This window comes from Rhipicephalus microplus, unplaced genomic scaffold, assembly GCF_043290135.1.
Source record: "Rhipicephalus microplus isolate Deutch F79 unplaced genomic scaffold, USDA_Rmic scaffold_16, whole genome shotgun sequence".
Taxonomy (NCBI): domain Eukaryota; kingdom Metazoa; phylum Arthropoda; class Arachnida; order Ixodida; family Ixodidae; genus Rhipicephalus; species Rhipicephalus microplus.
In genome coordinates this window covers 4,197,787-4,214,448 of record NW_027464589.1, presented here as the reverse complement: position 1 = coordinate 4,214,448, position 16,662 = coordinate 4,197,787, and the positions used below count along the sequence as shown (strand labels likewise).

The following is a 16,662-nucleotide window of genomic DNA, read 5'->3' as shown; positions in this document are numbered from 1 at the left end:
ACTGATGTCACTGTTATAGAACGGTAGTTGTTTATGTCAGCTTTGTTTGCCCCCCTTTCCTTTATAGATCATGCTCATCCTGCTAAGTTTCCATCCATCGGGAACTTCACCATCGATTATTATTTTGCTCACTGCCTCTCCCAAAGCCTGCTTAGACTTCGGACCTAATGTCTTTATCAGCCTAATTGGAATGCCGTCTGGGCCTGTTGATGTACTACTAGGAACCTTTTTCTCAGCCCTTTCCCACTCTCGTTGTGAAAATGGAGCCATTGCACCACTTGATTCGTCCTTTTCTATTGTGGTGCATAAAGTGCTTCTTTGTTGAAATTTTTCTGTCACCCTTGTTCTTATATATTCAATAGCTTTGTCCCCTTCTAGCCTGGCACCGTGGGCTGTAGTTATAGAACTCTGCTCTAGGCTCGTCTCATTTCTTGGAGTTTAGATGGTTCCTAAATTTCGCAGCTGCCTTTCTATCTTTTTTATGTACTTCTGCCAGCCACTGAGCTCCCTTTCTTCTAATATATTCATTGATCAGAAGGGATGCAGCCCTTCTACAGCTTAGAAAGGTTTCCCATTTTCTTTCAACATCATCTGTCGGTTCACCCCGCTGCTTAGCATGTCTGTGTTCCCTAGAGGCTTCCTGACGTTTTGCTATGGCTCTCTTAACTTTCTCATCCCACCAACTTTTGGGTTTGTGTCTTCTTTTCCGGGGTGACTTGTTATGCGTCTTAGCAAGCTCTAGCTGAAAGAGTCTAATTAGATTCGTGTATGTCCACACTGTCTTATTATCCTCCGTGATTACTTTTTCAAATTATTTAGTGACTATTTCAATTTGCCTTTCCGAATAAAAATTTTCCTGTAGTTGCTCATCTTGTCTCCTTCCCACTTTCACTGCTCTTCCAAAACTTAGCTTGATACGTTTGTGATCACTACCCAGACTTCTGGAGCCACCTTCATCTATGTGCATTCCCCTGACCTTAACATACATCCTATGTGACATCAGTGCATAATCTATCGTCGACTGCAGCCTTCCTACCTCCCATGTTATTTGCCCTTCACACTTCTCGGTACTGTTACAAATGATCAAATCATGCGTTTACACATATCCATGATCATTTTGCCTGTCGGGTCGGTATACCCATCTATATCTTCTATGTGCACGTTCATGTCTCCTAGTATAATTATCTCGCACTCTCTTCCTAACTCCTGAATGTCCTTTGATATACACTATACCATTGCCTGGTTTTCCTCTCTGGCCTTTGCTCCCGTCCACAAGTACACGAAACCAAGGAGTGTCATTTGACCTGCCACTTTCCCTTTTAGCCATAAATGTTCCTTGCACTCCTGCTTGACCCTTTGCCAGTCTGTACTTTTATGATTGAATGCCCCAATACCTCCCCCCTTTATTTATTTATTTATTTAATTAGTACCCACAGCGCCCATACAGGCATTATAGTGGGGGGGGGGTACAGAAAAGAACATGAAAATTGCAGGTTCACATAAGTTCACATAATTGCATTCACATAAGTAAAAAAGAGAAAAGAAGTAGATTTCCAAAATACAAAAACATACACAGTTGCACCGAGCACAGATGCGTCAGAAAAGTCATATGTATTAGAGAAAAAACCACAAAAAAAATTGATGAAAATCTCATGATGATTAAAACAAAGTGCAGCATTCGTCTAGCACAAGGGCAAATTAACACCAAAACAAAACAACATAGCTTACAACCAAGATACCGTACAGATCATGGCGACTGCCAGGCGCACACACGTAGTCTACAGGGCTTAGCGGTCCAAAGATTCAATCATTTTTATTGCAGAAAAGAACGCATCCGTTGAAGAAATTTCTACAATTGTGGGAGGAAGTCGATTCCACTGACTGATAGTTCTCGGAAAAAAAGAGTTGCTGAAGGACGATGTATTACATTTATATTCTCTTATCTTGTGTTCATGATCTTTGCGGGCTGAAATGTAGTGAGGCCGGCTTATGTATACGTCACAGGGAATTCGAGTATGAGAATGAAATATGCTGTGCAATAGCTTCAGTCGAAACGATGCCCTTCGGTGCTGCAGAGACTTCCATTTTAACTTCAGCTTAGCTTCCGTCGCACTGAATTGTCTGTCGTACATAGGTGCATTAAACACATATCTGCCTTCTGTTCTATTACAATATTCCCACGCGTAGTCCAGCTGCCAAGGTCGTACAAAGCACCCCTTCGGCAGGGGAACGAAGCATTCTGGAAGTCGTTTTTTGTGGAGACTCGAGCGTACATAAACGGGCTGAGAGATCCGGTAGTGACAGAAGGGCTAAAAAAAACGGATTCATTGGTATTTGGATACGCATGGCAAGCATGGAAAGAATGTTTGACAGACTTGTCAGCTAGGGTCAGCTTAAATACTTACTGACACACAAACTCAGTCAAGACTATGCCTAAAACTTTGAATCAATACGTGGATGAGGCGGCCATAACAACAACCCAACAGCTTAGCAGTTTATGGCTGCATACAAGCGTCTATTGGTTCAGACGGAAGTCACGTCTTCAAGTTCTGGACACTGCTCCCAAGATGTTCTCTTCGTATTGAATGCAATGACTCCTGCAGCCATGGTACATCCAAGAAGCAATCTCACTGACATGCGCTAGGCCCCAGTCCTGCAGCTCGATGACCACGACAATACGTATCGCATTGACTAGCCCGAAAGCTTTTCTGCTTTTGTCGGTTCCGTGGTGCCATACGTAGCAGGCTTCATTGTTCGAAAGGTCGAACTGCAACTACCTGAGAAGAGTGCATAGCAGCCATGCACTCAGATGAGCTGACACCTTTAATTAAATGTAGGAGGCAAGGTGGTCGTGTTTTACCATCGCGAGATGTCATTAGCCCCTGTAAAGAAGTCGAGGACTGAGGCGGCTACAGGCTGAATGTGATTCCATCACAACGGTGAAGTCAAGAGCAAGACACCTCATCCTGAAAGTTCTATGAGCTTCCTCCGAGAAAAAACTGGTTCCATAAACTAGAGCAGCACGTGCTAGACTTTGATACGCTTGATAATCAGGTTTACAGTTTGTGCAGGCAAATCACCGAACAATACGTAAAAGTGAGGATACAACACATGACGAAGGAAAAAAAAAACCGAGAATTGGTCAAAAGTAAGGTGGGACCACTTTTGACAAGGGCAATAATTTTCAACCACCAGTAGGGCACTTATGTTTTCGATTATGTGTTTGCTTTAGGCATCGCAATTTGATGCATAAGCACTTTAATTGAGTTCTCTACATGCCACTTGGCTGCGTACAAGTCGCAATAAACATTTACAACCAGAAATACTTGTTTTCGTTGCTTTATAAACACACGAGTCACTTCACCCGCAGCGCGATGAAGCATTAAATTTGCAGCGCTCGGCTCTTTTCTGCCACTGGCAACATGGCCGCCGCATGCTCGGCGTGGCTTCACTCTCTCCCGTAGCGGCACACAGGCGGCTTCCACTCCAGCAAGTTTTATGTATCCTCCTTGGTACCGCCCATCACCGTGATGATAGATAGATGAATGGATGAATGGATATGGCTGTACCCTTTAGATCGGGCGGTGGCTAGCGCTACCAAGCCGTAATACTTAATGAACCAAAAACTAGATTTATTATTTTTTTCTTTAAAAAGTGAGTTTGAGGATTCGTACTTTGCAGTGAAGAGTTTAATTTTCACTTGTGCCTTGACTTTAGCCACCAATCAGATAACCTCCTTCTAGTTAAGTCTACACGCTTAAGGTCTATTTTGCCCTCCCGGTCCCTAAACCCCAGTGCTTTGAAAAACTCTGCGCCATCATCCTGAACTATAGGGTGAAGCCCTTTACAGAACATTATCAAGTGTTCGGCAGTTTCTTCTTCCTCTCCACACGCACTGCATACTGTGTCTACCCCTTCGTATTTTGCCCGATATGTCTTGGTTCACAATACTCCCGTCCTGGCCTCAAACAGTGGAGAACTACCCCGAGTATTATGATAGATCGATCCTTGGCCGTTTCCTGCTTAAAAGTTCGATAGATCTGTAGTGCGGACTTCTTAATCATGCCAATTCTCCACCTGTCAGTCTCCGTTTACTTCACTTTTTTCTTAACCGATAGTTCTTTTTGGTTTGGCCACCTGCTGTTTTCTAAGTATTTACCAGTCAATTTCCTGGTTCGCTTCCTCCATTTTGTATCGACATTCTTCATGTACAAGTAGCTGAAAACCTTCCTAGCCCAACGCTCCTCCCCCATTTCTCTCAATCGCTTCTCAAATTTTATCTTGCTGCTAGCTTCCCTGCCCTCAAATAATGTCCATCCCATATTACCTTGTACACCCTGATTTGGTGTATTCCCGTGAGCTCCTAAAGCAAGCCTACCTATTCCACGTTGCTTAATTTTTAATCTTGCTTGAACTTCTGATCTCATGCACAAGACCGCGCCTAGCAAAAATTCTGGTAGGCTATCAGGTTATTGACAGTTGTATCAGTCTATGGGTGTATCAGTCTATCAGTGTATCAGTCTATCAGTGTACCAGCCTATCAGTGTACCAGTACTCATGTACCAGCCTATAAGTGTAGCATTCTACTCTGATACGCCCACAAGCAAATCGGTGCTTAGCCAACTGGCAGGTGCACCGCTACATCAGAGCAAGCAGGACACAAATATGAACACAGAAATCAAACAAAATATTTTATTTGATGTGCCATTCCTTGGTTAATCTTTTGATGTCATAAAGTCATTAATTTTGTTTGCCAAAGCTTTATTGAGGAGCTTCTTCATATGCTCAACCTCTCCAATCATAACAGTGTGCTTCAAAAAAATGGTTGAAGAAATCGGCATGATTAAAAACAAAGCAAGTTACAGGCACTTATTAAGCGACAATTATGTGCACTCTAAATAGAGGAGTCAATATGACAAGGAAATAAGTAGGAGTGCTACCAGTCTGCCTCTCTAATATTGTTTAAAATTAGTTTGTGGATTCTTGCATAAAATTACCCAGCTCCAGTAGGCAAAAGCTGCACTTGAAGCTTTAGTAAATAATTATAACACAAGTTGGCAGTGAAACCTCGGCTGATTACGTGCAAAAATGGAGCCACCAACTTCCATGAATTTGGTCAGATTGCAAAATTTCACCTACCTGAAAACACAGCATATGTTTCTTTCTCCTAGGAAGATTTCGCCTCCCCTTTAGACCCATTGGTGGCTGTGCCAGTAACACTGTCGAAATTTGGGCTTGTTGGTGCATTGTGACGACTGAAAATAGCTCTAAGAAACGAGGACACAAGAAGAGGACACACAGCACAGGCGCTAAAGCGCCTGTGCTGTGTGTTTTCTTCTTGTGTCCTCGTTTCTTAGCGCTATTTTCAGTTGTGACAGTAACACTTCTACCGACTTGGCCTGCTGTATAAAAAATGGTAACGGCCGCCTCACAAACTAAACGGTTCTGTGTTTTCAAGCCCATGGGGTGATTGTACAACCTCTTGCGAACGGCAATTCCTTTGCTCCGATGCACCTATAAAACAAGTCAAAGATGATGTGCACACATTAGTTTGTCAATGCACATTTTCTCATTAATTAAATCAAAGCAATATATCTTCCAGACAAAGCATAGAGTTTTATGATACCTCTCTGTCAGTGGGCACATAATTGATAAGCAGTGCAGCCTCCCTCACACTTGAGTGGGCTACTTCAGGGCTGTCCGTGGTCGCTGTGGTGGTTCCAGCGTGGCAGCACATAGTGGTGGCAAAGGTGCAAGTCGTTTCTGTTTTTGGGGCTTGCGGCTGCAACACCCGCAAAGGACAAGGTTCTTTGCTGCAATGAAAAAGTAGAGTGTGCAGAAATAAAGTATATTGCACCCTTAATTGTCACGGTAGCATCCTAGGTGTGCATGGTCAAATAATATATATGATAAACATAGCATGCACTTGAGATGTGCAATTAAAGTGTAATGATACGTTGCATGTCACGTCTCAAAACCTTGGTGTGATTATAGGGGATGCCGTAGTGGAGGGCTCAAGAAATTTTGACCAAGTGTTCTTTTTAATATCCACCACACTTTGAAAGTTGTAAAAGCACATTTTCAAGTGATTAGAAAAACATGCATGCATCCATGCCACCCATGAGCTTACAATGCATTCTGCTTTTCAGCAAAATTGCACGCTATAAGAATAGGCCAACTTGCTGCTGCATACAACCCTAGCAGCAGTGCATTACAACAGCTTATGAAGAAATGATAAACCTGTTTGGAAATTTTTGCTGCGAAGCGCATTTTCCAGTAGGCTTATTCTTTCTAATGCTTTTGTATTTTGAGCCCTGAGCATATATATTCACTTCTTTCAGAAGCTCTTTCTCTGTTCTTTTTTTCAGCATTAGCAAACAGCAGGCCTCCCTGCTGCTTCTTAAAACGGTTGCTGACGTGGTTTGACTTCTGCTTAACAGCAGCTTGGCGTCGTGTTTCTTATAACTGCAGACAACCCAACACACAAATTTCACTGCTAGTTCGCAAGCACAAACAGGGCGTATATCCGCACAAGCAAAAATAATTTTAAACCAGTCAATTGTACAAAAAAATGTGACTAAGCTGCGCTCATACCACGATAGAATAAAATAAAATAGCTCTTCAGCATACTGCAACTTTACCACCACCTTCAATACGACGTTCCGGCGCCCGCGCAGTAGTGGAGCATCGATGCTCTGATATATTCGCTAAGGGGGCGGGCAGTATATCAGAGCATTGGTGCTTCATGTGTGACACGGCACCACGTGCAGAGCAAAATTGGCTGTCGATTGTAATTGCGCCGCAGTAGCACATCAGCCGCAATGTCAACGATAGCCAAACTTGGCTGCCTGTAATAATTACGCTGCAAGTAGCATATCAGCTGCAGTGTGACCAATTGCAACTTACTTTTTCAAACGACTCATTGTCCACTTCATTTGAACTGCAGCTATCGGAGGAGTCGCAATCGGGTCTGCGGTATGGATGGTCGTTTTTCTGTTGCATTCCTTGCATCATCCTCGGTGCCTAAGAAAATATGACCAGTAAACAACTTCAGAACGACTGCTTCTTCCTCTTTGTTTTCATATTGGGAATATAAAAGGCGCGGACTTACCGTAAAGCTTAATCACTTGAGCGTGATAGTGGCCGCAGTGTGTGTTATCCTTCCAGAACACCCGGTACCACTTGTGAGGATCAAAATTGCCTGTATCCTTCGGATTGATGTACTTACATGCACTTATCGGGACTATTAATTTTTAATTATCACTGCGAAACCAAACATCTTGGAGAATTGCGAGTGTACAGGCGCGATACTGAGCAATTAAGAGACGCAACAATGTTCACATGCACTACACACGCACCAAGGCTATGGTTCTAGCCACCATACCAAGGCCGCCACGAACTTGCCATTGATGACGATGGCAGTGCCATTTGTGGATCTCCCAAGTAGTTTATGCAACCACGAGTCCACGATTTCTTCCTCAACACAACGCAATTTAGTTTTTGAAAACAAAAATATTTATTTGCAAAACTTTTACTTCTTGTTTTTACAATCTTAGAGGGTAGTTTTTTAGAGCTCACTGCAAATATATGGCAGAGACTGTGCGCCGCGCGGCGCACAAGCCATCCCCCACACAGAAACGGCTGCTGCGCCGCACGGAAGTGACGTGATGCATATTCCGGTTAGGCGCTTTGTTTGGATAGTCGGGAGTGTCTAGCGGTACGTCTAGACATAACAATAAAAGCCGTTAAAATGACGTCCAAACAAAAAAGTGAACAAAATTGTTATTTAGATTTAGCGTGACAACAATACAAAACAGGCCTGTTTGTCTTCCCAAATCAATCGGCAGCTGTGGCGTAGTCAAATAAAGAAAAAAAAAAGGCAGCTGTGGCGTAGTTGGTTAAAGCAACATATGAACTGGAGAGGTTGGTGGTTCAAGTCCCATTGTTGCTTTCGACACTTTTTCTTTTTTTTTGTTAACGCATGTATTGTTTCAACATTTGCGCCTCCTCATCAGCCTGACTTGCTGCTGGTGGTGGTCCCGTCCACAGGCCCTTTATTATTGGATCTTCGATGACTCTTGCAGGATTGACTATATTTATTATGATAAAGTGTTTTGCGAATTAGTGCTCTTAATCGGCAAGACGCACAAAGACACAAAAACTCGAATGCAGCTGGCTGCATTGGTTTCTTCAGCACAGGTGTCAGGAATGTTGATTTCCACGGTTTATCAAAGCTTTGATGACAGAAAGGTGCACTGCAACGTAGTGTCGGGCAAATTTTTTATGTCGCTTAGTGTACCATCACCTGACGAGGTAACCGGCAGGTCGCTTTCTTTGAAAATACTGACGTGTCACCGCACCGTTCTAGGCGATCAGCACTTGATAAACGATGCCCAAGGGCAAGTGCCGACGGCGTTAGCCCATCTAACTACAAAACAGCTTGTCTGCCTTGCTCAAAAACACGCGCGGCCTGTGACAGCACGGGAGCATTCACGTGATGAGAACGGCCATACGTGTTCGCACTTAACAAAACAGACAGCAATGCAGTAGCTCTGGCCTTTGGAGATCACAGGCTTCGTAAAAACATTACAATAAAGTTGTTTCCATCCATCGTATGAACACTTCGCCGACGCACTGGGGTTTCATGCATGTGCGGTCAAGGTTCCTTTTGGCGTTGCATAAGTTTGTTGCCAGACATTGGGGTGGTTGTTGCGAGACTGCTGCTAAATTCGGCGGAAAATATTTCTCTTGTAGTTGTAGCTTTTTCGCAAGAATTTGGTGCTATCCGTGATGCACTTCTTGGCTGAAAAGTTTTCTCCTGTAGTTGTGGCTTCTTCGTAAGAGTTTGGTGCTATCCGCGGTGCATTTCTTAGCTGAAATTTTTTCTCCTGTAGTTGTGGCTTCTTCGTAAGAAATTGGTGCTATCCGTGGTGCATTTCTTGGTTGAAAATTTTTCTGCTGTAGTTGTGGCTTCTCCGTAAGAGTTTGGTGCTATCCGCGGTGCATGAGCGACGCTGGCCGTTTTAATTAACGGAATGAAACGCGCCTAGCAGAAGTCGAGCGCGGCGCTATTGCACAATTAAGAGGCCGTTTTATCTATTGGAATGAACCTCCCATTACAGAAGTCGAGGCGCGTTCTCTTGCTGTGTGCGCAGCTGTGCGATTAAGATATCGCGTCTCAGTATTAGGGATTTCGGGGAAAACTGAATAGAGTCGCAGGAGGTGATGCGCTGCCCCCCTCCCCCCTTACTTTTCTTTTTTTTTTCTCTTAGCTCATCATGTCGCGTCGACCGCGCGCTACGACGGGGGACGCTACGCTTCCCCTAGCTGTGTCAGCACAAGACATATCGTTCGGACTCGTGTATACATGTGATGAATAAGCGTTCCAAGGCTGGTTAATCGGGGTACGTCGGATATGCTACAGCTATGTACGCCTGGAAGGCTGCTTTATCGAAGCAGGTGGAGCGAATTAAGCGCGACTTGCGCGTACCTGTAAATGGGACCCAGCCGACGAGCCACCATCGCTTACAGGGCCCCGCCCACAATAAGCACAAACTACCAAATTTCCAAATAATCATTGTGTATTGTTTTTCAGCTCAAGAGTTTAGTATACAACAATAAAAATAAAATGACATAATAAACATAATATTCACAATAATAATAATACAACATAATGACAACATAAACATAAGAATAAAATGGCAATATGTCTCACTACGCGCTAATCACAATTACCGGCGAGCAATTACCTCCATTAATCGAAGAAAAGGGCCTTTCACGTTGGGACGTGCGTTAATTGATCTCCACCAAAGCCAGGCGAGGTGAGACGGCATAAGTGAGGTAGTCGTCTTGTTGCTGTTGCGAACGAGACGGCGCTTGGCCTTTTGCCATTCACTTTCAATCCTTTGCGTGTTGGCGCCTGTCGTAGGATCAACGAAGTTGACACTGTGGTTCACGGTGTGCCAGTCCAAGTTTAGCGGTGTTCCGTTGGCATCCACAAGTCTGGGTATGCACTGGTACGCGGCGCACTCGTCGCTGTACACCGTCGTCCCGGGAAGAATGTGCTTGGCTATCAGTGAACCAAGGGTGGCAGCATCCCTTTTATCCACTTGAAACAGCCTCAACTCCTTCGTGGACACGTGCAGCATGCCGAAAATCCATGGGCCATTGTTAGAAACGCCACCGTAACTGTTGTGGCGCCTTGAAGGAACACTGTCGCCAGTCAGCAGGCGACCTGGATACGCCTTGCGCCGACCCCTCAACAAGCATTCGTCGATTTGGACGACTTCGCCCACTCCACCCATCGCCGGCTGTGCGCGCAGCTCTTCGAGTGCTACTTCTCATATAATTTCTCCAGTCGGTCCGCGTGGAGTTGCTAAATTTAAACTCCTTCTCTGTAAGCTCTCTCGTGTTCCTTGACGAGAACCCTTTCACCATGGCGTACGTGAGCCATATTATTTCGCGTCGAGAGAGTTTTACGTTAGGACGACCAAGTACGTCATGACAGGCAAAAAAGGAACCTTGGCCCTGCCTACCCTGCAGAGCCTGCGTCCCGCGGAGCTGGGAGAGCTGTTTCCTGCAACGATTGCACCTGAATGTGGGTCTGCTTCCTTTCTTTCCCGGGCGATTGTACGTCACGACTTCTCCACCGCATCCTGGCTCACCTGGATTAAAGCAGAGATCCTTGCAAATACCCCAGTACTTGTCGGTGGCCGCCCCATTGTTGTTCCGGCTGCCTGAGGTCGAACTGCCGGTCGAAGCGATGGCGCAGGCGACAGTCCGATTTCACGAAGGAAGGCCTCTTCCGCGGCAGGGTACCTTATGATGTCGGCGATTTCGACAATGCTGGGGTCTATCCGTGGCGTGGCCATGACGAGACGCTTCCTGATTTGGTAACAGTGTAGCTTGCATGGCTAACGTTACGGCGTTTTATAAGGGCCATGAGGTGAAAGGGGGATAGAGCGCTCTAACGTTGACAGGGCGCCTACGTGATGCAGCATCAGCGGGGAAAGAGGGGGTGGGTCACGGAGCCGACGTGGCGCGAGCATCTGCGGAGAAATAGTGGATGGGCCACGGCCCTAACGCCACGCGAGCACCTGCGGAGAAAGACGGGAGGGCAAAGACGCCTGGAATAAAAAAAAAAACATTTAAAAAAACCTTTTTGTACCTCGAACGTTGGTTGACATGGCGCCGACCCGAAGTGACGCGAGCGTCTGCGGAGAAAGAGGGGGTTGATCACGGCACTGATGCGACGGGAGCATATGTGTGAAAATGCGGGATAGGCGAAGACGCCTCGAATCGTACAACAACTAGGTCACGTACTCCACTTCAGTGCCCCTCCTTCTCCACAGCAACGGTGACTTGAGCGGGAGTGCGAACGACGTTACGTGATGCTACGTGATGTGACTCACGTATCACATAAACAGTACACCACCCAGGGCACGTACTCCACCTCGGTGCATTGGGCGTCGACACATGGCCAAACTTGCTCACGTAAACCTCTTAAATTTCCTTATTTGATGCTCCCTATCTCGGTCGCAATCCCTAAGCTTTAGGATCGTGATCCTTATGAAATGCCGTAACGTTAGTTGTGCAAAGTACATTGTCACCATTTCAGGAGCCGTCGCGTTATTGGACTGTCGAAGACGCCATCGCTTCGAGCGGCAGTTCGACCTGCAGACATTCGGGAACAGCACAGAAGCGGCCGCCGACATCCGAGTGATGGGGAATTCACAAGGACCTCGGCTTAATTATGGTGACCCAGGATGCAGTAAGTTGTCACGTACAATCGCCCCGGCAAAAAAGATTGCCCGCAGCTTCCCTCGGGGGAACACTGAGGAGGATGCGGAGCATATAATTGGTTAATGGGGTGTTAAAGTGCGACTTACTTGGGTCGATGGCTAAATTGGTTAACGTGGTTGTGAAATGGGGTGTTAAATTGCGACTTACTTGGTTCGATGGCTAAATTGGTTAACGTGGTTGTAGGAGGGGGTGTTAAATGAGTGAACACGTACACACGTATGCGAAGGGCGGCACTGGTCGAAAGGACGTCGATCATTGTGTTTGTGGATTCGTTGGAATTCATTTCACCGCGACCTTGGACGTCGACGCGCCGTACAAACCAACCGACGAGCGGCAACTGAGCGAGCGAGCGCCGACCTTGAGTATATATACAGCGCGACGGCGCATGCACTGTCAGCTGTTGAATGTTCTCGAAGCGCGACGGCGCGTCCACTGCGCGTCCACTGGAGAATCATGCGCGTCCACTGGAGAATCAGGAGAATTGTAGAATGTTCTCGAAGGGGAGAAGCGCGCGCGGCACAGATGGTGGGTGACGGTGCATGCGCGCGTCAGCTGTCGAATGTTCGAGAAGGGGAAGAAGCGCAACGGCGCATGCGCGCGCGTCAGCTGCCGATGTTCTCGAAGCGTGACGGCGCATGCGCGCTACATTATACAGCTAGCGAATGTTCGTGAAGAGGAGAAGCGCACTCGGTGTGTAGAGGAGGAAGGGTGCACAGATGGTGGAGGAGTGAAGCGCGCGCAGTGTGTAGAGGAGGAAGGGATGCACAGATGGTGGAAGGAGGAGGAAGCTTGCGGACGGCGCCGCACTACAAGCCTCGAGTATTAGATGCTCCGCATCTAAAAACAAGCAGACCCACACTTCAGGTACAATGGTTGCTGGAAACAGCTAGCTGTCCAAGCTCCGCGGGACACTCACAATGCTGGGTAGACAGGGGCAAGGCTCCTTTTTTTTTTTTTTTTGCCTCTCGAGACGTACTTGGTCGTTGCGCGTCTCAACGTGAAAGACCTTTTCCTTCGATTAATGGAGGTGATCGCTCGCCGATATCCCGTTTAGGGATCCCTGCCATATCGTGAGTGATAGCGTGTAGTGAGACATAATATGCCATTTTATTCTCATCTACCCACCCTATTGTTTTATACTGCACTCTTGAGCTGAGAGACAATTTGTGCTTATTGTGGGTGGGGCCCTGTAAGCGACGGCGGCTCGTCGGCCGGGTCTTATTTACAGGTACGCGCAAGTCGCGCTTAATTCGCTCCATCTGCTTCGATAAAGCAGCCTTCCAGGCGTACATAGCTGTAGCATATCCGACGTACCTCGATTAACCAGCCTTGGAACGCTTATTCATCACATGTATATACGAGTCCGAACGATATGTCTTGTGCTGACACAGCTAGGGGAAGCGTAGCGTCCCCCGTCGTAGCGCGCGGTCGACGCGACACGATCAGCTGAGAGAGGAAAAAAAATAAAAGTAAGGGGGTAGGGGGGCAGCGCATCACCTCCTGCGACTCTATTCAGTTTTCCCCGTAATCCCTAATACTGAGACGCGATATCTTAATCGCACAGCTGCGCACACAGCAAGAGAACGCGCCTCGACTTCTGTAATGGGAGGTTCATTCCAATAGATAAAACGGCCTCTTAATTGCGCAATAGCGCCGCGCTCGACTTCTGCTTGGCTCGGTTCATTCCGTTAATTGAAACGAAATTAAAACGGCCTCTTAATTGCACGACGGCACCGCGCTCGACTTCTGCTAGGCTCGGTTCATTCCGTTAATCGAAACGAAATTAAAACGGCCTCTTAATTGCACGACAGCACCGCGCTCGACTTCTGTTAGGCGCGGTTCCTTCCGTTAATTAAAACGGCCTCTTAGTTGCACGACAGCACCACGCTCGACTTCTGCTAGGCGCGGTTCCTTCCGTTAATTAAAACAGCCTCTTAATTGCACGACAGCACCGCGCTCGACTTCTGCTAGGCTCGGTTCATTCCGTTAATCGAAACGGAATTAAAACGGCCTCTTAATTGCACGGCAGCACCACGTGCTCGACTTCTGCTAGGCTCGGTTCATTCCGTTAATTAAAATGGAATTAAAACGGCCTCTTTATTGCACGGCAGCACCACGCTCGACTTCTGCTAGGCTCGGTTCATTCCGTTAATTGAAACGGAATTAAAACGGCCTCTTAATTGCAGGACAGCACCGCGCTCGACTTCTACTAGGCTCGGTTCATTCCGTTAATCGAAACGGAATTAAAACGGCCTCTTAATTGCACGACAGCACCGCGCTCGACTTCTGCTAGGCTCGGTTCCTTCCGTTAATTAAAACGGCCAGCGTCGCTCATGCACTCGCGAAATGCACCGCGGATAGCACGAAACTCTTACGGAGAAGCCACAACTACAGCAGAAAAATTTTCAGCCAAGAAATGCACCACTGTTAGCACCAAATTCTTACGGAAAAGCCACAACTACAGGAGAAAAATTTTCAGCCTAGAAATGCACCGCGGATAGCACCAAACTCTTACGGAGAAGCCACAACTACAGAAAAAAACCTATCTGCCAAATTTAGCAGCAATCTGGCAACAACCACCCTTCCAGTCTGGCAACCACTCATGCAACGCCAAAAGGAACCTTGCCCATGTGCGTCCGGTCAGTCACACGTGAACCGTGCGAAAGCATTTATTTCATCGTCGACCTTGCCCTTCGTGACAAGCAAAACTTGGCAGCAAGAACACTTTCTCCTTTGACAAAACCACGTTTGGCATTGTAATCTAGAAAATGCAGTACGTCCAACGACTGCAATTCACACATCATACTGAGAAACTTTATGGCGCACACACTCAGATGAAGCTGCGGCGCGGTGGATGGCCGCGCTAGCTCCAACCACCAGGTTCAAATAAGCATCCAGCAATCACATGAAGCAGCGACGACACTCCAGTCCTCCTTGGGAGTGGCCTAGGCCATGGCCAATATTTCATCAGCGTTTCCACCATCAACACATCGCAACAAATCTCGCAGTGCTTACCTTTCGCAGCTGCAGCGCCTATGGCGCCCCCTGTATTCAAAATACTTGTAATATGTATTTAAATAACAAACCTAAGCTAATTGACTCGTTAAACACTTGCTTAGTAAAAGTTTTGTAGGTTTAACGCTTTACGCACGAATATGTTACACAATTTACTAGCTTTAAGTAATAATTTTTTAGGTGACGTCACTTTTGTGCGGCGCAGCAGCCACTTCTGTGTGGGGATGGCTGCTGCGCCGTGCGGCGCAGAAGACGCTGCCATAATATATAAACAATGAATGCAATCACTGTGAAATGGTGACGCTGTGCATAGCCTCCGAGATGGCAAACGCGCAATGACGGGCGTGCAGCGGCAATTTTAGAGGTCACGCGCTGTGTCGCCATATTCGCGTTGGTTAGGCTAGGTGGCGTTAGCCGCCGCCCAATTTAAGGGGTACAGCCATATCAATCCAATCATCTATTTATCTATCAGATTAACATGGCTACAATCATCTAGCCATAATGGCAGTCAGCGACCACTATGGCGACAACCACCTTCCTCCGTGGCGACCACAGTACGATACACCTTCAGCACGCGAGGAGTTCTGTAGAGTCACTACCTCGTGCCGTGATCTCGCGGCACATGGTATAGTTTTCGGCGAAATCCGCGCCGCGTGCTTAACATTCAAGGCACAGCAAGCAGGTTGTGAATGTGAAGCCTTGGTCGATGTAATCGATCTTTACCCGTTCACCTATTATCAGTCCCGCAGCCTCACTTTGCGTGGACACCGTCAAGCGCGCTATTTGAAGTTTGTGTCAAGTTCGACGAGAGATGGATTCAACTCAACCCCAGCCTCGATCAAAAAGAAGAAAAAAAAAAAAACGCTATTTGGAGCCTGGATCGCAATATGTAGTACCTCGGACAAGGAGCGGTGGAGGCGCAGTCGGCCAACCAGCTACACTCCGCAAGAGCATTTCTCAGTCTTTAGCTGGTAATTGATGTTCTAGAGTAGCGGCCTTCGACACGTGAAATCTGAGTGATGCGCATGGTGACAGCAATAAAAATCCTGATCCCGACGACACTTACGGCTTTCGCTCAGCGATTACGGCTAGGTTCCTTTTGGCGTTGCATAAGTCGGTTGCCAGACTTTGGGGTGGTTATTGCCAGACTGCCGCTAAATTTGGCTAAGCAATTTTTTTTTTGTAGTTGTGGCTTTTTCGTAAGAGTTTGGTGCCATCCGGTAGCGTCCCCCGTCGTAGCGCGCGGTCGACGCGACACGATCAGCTGAGAAAAAAAAAAGTAAGGGGGGAGGGGGGCAGCGCATCACCTCCTGCGACTCTATGAAGTTTTTCCCGTCATCCCTAATACTGAGACGCGATATCTTATTCGCACAGCTGCGCACACAGCAAGAGAACGCGCCTCGACTTCTGCTAGGCGCGGTTCATTCTGTTAATTAAATTGGCCTCTTAATTGCGTAGCAGCGCTGCGCTCGACTTCTGCTAGGCGCGGTTCATTCCGTAAATAAAACGAATTCTGTAATGAGCGGTTCATTTCATTAATTAAAACGGCCTTTTAGTTGCACAGCAGCGCCACACTCGACTACTGCTAGGCGCGGTTCATTCCATTAATTAAAACAGCCAGCGTCGCTCGTTCACGAAATGCACCGCGGATGGCACCAAATTCTCACGAAGAAGCCACAAGTACAGAAAAAACTTTTGCAGTCAAATTTAGCGCGATTTTGCAACACTGATCCTTCCAGTCTAGCAACCACTCATGCAACGCCAAAAGGAACCTTGCCGCGCGCATTCCGATCGGACTGCAGATGCGGCTCGCGACAATGTTGGCATGAGCGACACTTTTTATGT

The 16,662-nt window shown here is 46.8% G+C and overlaps 1 protein-coding gene across 1 annotated transcript in view; it reads right to left on the bottom strand.

Moving 5' to 3' along the window:
• The window catches only part of LOC119167819 (uncharacterized), a 33,651-nt gene extending 17,255 nt beyond the window's left edge, over positions 1–16,396 (bottom strand). The window contains exon 1 of the mRNA XM_075883306.1: positions 15,884–16,396. The gene's annotated coding sequence lies outside the window, so the exon portion shown is untranslated. The remainder of the gene's footprint in view (positions 1–15,883) is intronic.
• Between the last annotated feature and the right edge of the window lie 266 nt (positions 16,397–16,662).